Source organism: Physeter macrocephalus, chromosome 10 (genome assembly GCF_002837175.3).
Source record: "Physeter macrocephalus isolate SW-GA chromosome 10, ASM283717v5, whole genome shotgun sequence".
Taxonomy (NCBI): domain Eukaryota; kingdom Metazoa; phylum Chordata; class Mammalia; order Artiodactyla; family Physeteridae; genus Physeter; species Physeter macrocephalus.
The window spans coordinates 87,933,616-87,938,047 of NC_041223.1; the positions used below are offsets into that span (position 1 = coordinate 87,933,616).

Here is a 4,432-nt window from a genome sequence, read left to right on the forward strand (position 1 = left end):
CTGTGCTCCGCGACGGGAGAGGCCACAACAGAGGGAGGCCCGCATACCACAAAAAAAAAAAAAAAAAAAAAAAATTGGACAACCTAGAAGAAAAGGATAAATTTCTAAAAACATGCAACCACCCAAGACTGAATCAGGAAGAAATAGACAATCTGAATGGACCAATCACTAGTAGTGAAACTGAACTTGTAATAAAATAAATACATAAATAAATAACACAACTCTCAGCAAATTCCATGACCAGACAGCTTCAGAGGGGAATTCTACCAAATATAAAAAGGAGACCTAACACCTACCTTTCTCAAACTAGTCCAAAAATTGAAAAGGAGGCAACACTCCCATTTTCATTCTACAAGGCCACATTACCATTAATTATTATTAATTAATTACCATTACCCTGACACCAAAACCAAAGACACTACAAAAAAGAAAATTACACGCCAACGTCTCTGATGAATATAGATGCAAAAATCCTCAACAAATATTAGCAAGCTGAATTCAACAATATACAAAAAGGATCATACACCATTGTCAGGTGGGATTTATTTCAGGGATGCAAGGGTGGTTCAATATCTGCAAATCAATCAATGTGATACACCACATTAACAAAAGGAAGGATGAGCAGGACCAGAGGACATAAGCAAGCTCAATGAAGAGGTTACTCAGACTTCCATGCCACTCACCAAGGTTGCACTATAATACCATTCTCAGCTCATACCAATAATTATATAGGGCTTCTTGTATACAATGCTAAAGGAAGAGGGATTTTATGAATAGGTTTTATGGATAAATTTTATGCATAGATTTTATGGATAGGTTTACCCATAAACCTGTCCATAAAGCCTGTGGTTTTATGGATAGGTTTATGGGTAGGCTGCCTAGATAAACAGGTTCTAGTTGGAAACGCAAAATAGCTTCATGACAATCATTCAACTGAATGACAGTGAAAAGCAAAATTTTCTCCAAGAGTGAAGCTCTGAACTGTGCACCTAATGATCCACTTTGTGTGGCGCTCTATAAATTCCTTAAGGCTGAAAGCTATATAAGTCTCCTTTGAATTCTCCTCTATTATCCACTGTTATCAGTCAAAATGCTTAGTTTTAAGATAACATAAAACTCAGTCAACCTACTTATGCATTAGAAAAAGGCAGGTGAGATTTTACGATAAGGATACAGGAATATTTTATAGAACTCCAGGAATGAAGACAGGACTAAGGAAAATTCTATAAACATAAATTGGAACTGCATTTGGATTCTTAATCTCATCTCTGTTCCTCTCTGAGTGATTTCCTCTCTCTCTCTTTTCTTTCCTTTTCTCTATACATTGACACACTGACATTTTCTGCTTCTCTACTAGAAATGGTATGTGAAAAATGGCAAATCTATTATCTCTCAAAGTTATGTGTGTGTGTGTGTGTGTGTGTGTGTGTGTGTGTGATGCAGGCTTTCTCTAGTTGCGGCAGGAAGGGGCTACTGTTCGTTGTGGTGCTCGGGGTTCTCATTATGGTGGCTTCTCTTGTTGCAGAGCACAAGCTCTAGGCGCATAGGCTTCAGTAGTTATGGTGCATGGGCTCAGTAGTTGTGGCTTGCAGGCTCTAGAGTGCAGGCTTGGCAGTTGTGGCGCATGGGCTTAGTTGCTCCACGGCATGTGGTATCTTCCCAGACCAGGGCTCACACCTGTGTCCCCTGCATTGGCAGGCAGATTCTTAACCACTGCACCACCAGGGAAGTCCCTGGACTTAATAATATTACAGAGGCATATTCTATGATAATATTTTAGTGAGAGACTCTAAGTGGTAAACTCCCTAAGTTTTTGTATGTCTGAAAAAATCTCTATTTTTCCCTCATTCTTGAGAGACAGTTTAACTAATACACATTTCACGTTCAATTTCATTTTTTACCTCTGCATTTAGAATATACTACTCCATTCTCTTCTAACAGACTTTTTTTGAAGATGTAAAGAATTGCCCATCTAAAGATGGGTCCTGTCAGACACTCCAAAACATACAATCAGTCCAACAGAAATACATCAAAAGATAAAAATAGTATATCTGGGACACCAAGCATGAGCAGGACAAGAGGCTCTGCCCCTTCATCTCCAGCCCCACCTCCTACCAAGGTAATAGCTTCCAGCAAACCTTGGGGAAAGACTGACTCATGCTCATGTCATATCCAGCTCTTCCAACAAAGCCACTGGGTACATACAGACAGTACAGGTACATTCCCACACAAGGACACTCCTTCAAGACCACAATAGGTAACTGTTTCAAAAAATTTCACAGAGGGCTTCCCTGGTGGTGCAGTGGTTGAGAGTCCGCCTGACGATGCAGGGGACATGGGTTCGTGCCCCGGTCCTGGAAAATCCCACATGCCACGGAGCAGCTGGGCCCGTGAGCCATGGCTGCTGAGCCTGCACGTCCGAAGCCTGTGCTCCACAACAGGAGAGGCCACAACAGTGAGAGGCCCGCGTACCACACACACAAAAAAAAAATTTCACAGAGACAGAGAAAGTTAAGCAAAATGAGAAGACAGAGAAATTTTTCAATTGAAAGAACAAGAGCAAACTCCTGAAAAAACAATTAATGAAACAGATATGAATAATTTACCATATAAAGAGCTCAAAGCATGAGTAATAAGAATGCTAGCTGAATAAGGGAAAATAATAGATGAACACAGTGAGAATTTTAACAGGGAACTAGAAAATATAAAAAAGAACCAGTCAGAACTGAATACAATAATGGAAATGAAAAACACACAAGAAGGAATTAACAGCAGACTAGGTGATACAGAAGAACTCATAAGTGATCTGGAAGCCAAAGGATTCAAAGAATTAGTAATAAAAATGCTAACTGAAGTATGGAAAAGGATAGATGAACACAATGAGAATTTTAACAAGGAACTAGAAAACATAAAGAAGTATCAGTCAGAGCTGAAGAATACAATAACTCAAATGAAAAACACATTAAAAGGAATTAACAGCAGACTAGGTGATACAGAAGAACTCATAAGTGATCTGGAAGATAGAATAATGGAAATCACCCATAAGAACAGCAAAAAAGAAAAACAAAATTTTAAAAATAGTCTAAGGGACCTCTGGGACAACAACACAGTACCAATATTCACACTATAGGGGGGCCCAAAAGGAGAAGCGATAAAGGGCCAAAAATGCATTTGATAAAATTATGGCTAAAAACTTCCTGAACCTGAAGAACAGATAGTGAGGTACAGGAAACACAGCGGGTCTCAAACAAGATGAACCCAAACAGACATCATCAAAGACATATAATAATTAAAATGACAAAAGTTAAAGATAAAGAGATAATTTTGAAAGGCAGCAAGAGAAAAACAGTCTTACACAAGGGAAGCCCAATAAGGCTATTTTTCTGCAGAAAATTTGCAGGCCAGAAGAGAGTGGCATGGTATATTTAAAGTGCTAAACAGGGAAAACCTCCAACTTAGGAAAATCTACCCAGCAAGATAATCACTTAGAATTGAAGTAGAGATAAAGAACTTCTCAGACAAGGAAAAACTAAAAGAGTTCATCAATATTGAACCTACCCTAAAGAAGTTAAAGGATCTACTCTAAGTGGAAAAGAAAAGGCTATAACAAGAAATATCTATAGGAAAGGAAAAAATCCCACTAGCAAAGGCAAATATATAGTAAAGGCTGAGGATGAATCAGATAAATAAGCTAGTATTAAAAGACAAAAAATGTAAAAATCAATTATAACTACAACAAACAATAAAGGGATAAACATGAAGGTTAAAATATATAAAGAACAAAAAATGTGAGGGAAGGGAGTAAAAATGGTAATCTTTCAGAATGTGTTTGAACTAAAATGACTACTAGTTTAAAACAAGTAGACATATTTATAAGTCAATGTATATGAACCCCATGATAATCAAAACAAATCGAAAACCTACAATAGATACACAAAAACAAGACAGAAAGGAACACAAGCATATCACTAAAGAAAATCTTCAAACCACAAGAACCTAAAGAAAAGAACGGTAAAGAACTACAAAAACAACTAGAAAATAAGTAGCAAAAGGGCAATAAGTACATATACCTATCAATAATCACTTTAAATGTCAATGGACTTAAATGCTCCAATCAAAAGACATAGGGTGGTTGATTGGATAAATTTTTTAAAAAGACCCATTTACACACTGCTTATAAGAGACTCACTTCAGAACTAAAGGCACACACAGACTAAAAGTGATATAATTAAAAACGATATTTCATGGAAATGACAAGAAAGAAGCAGGAGCAATACTCATATCAGACAAAAAAGACTTTAAAACAAAGTCTAGGGGCTTCCCTGGTGGCGCAGTGGTTGCGCGTCCGCCTGCCGCAATCCAAGAAGAAGATATAAGCCCCGGGCTGGGGGGGTCCCACGTGCCGCGGAGCGGCTGGGCCCGTGAGCCAGGG

At 38.2% G+C, this 4,432-nt stretch overlaps 1 long non-coding RNA gene across 3 annotated transcripts in view; it reads right to left on the reverse strand.

Moving 5' to 3' along the window:
- LOC129392481 (uncharacterized) overlaps positions 1–4,432 on the reverse strand; it is a 460,125-nt gene that overhangs the window by 451,422 nt on the left and 4,271 nt on the right. The window lies entirely within an intron of this gene.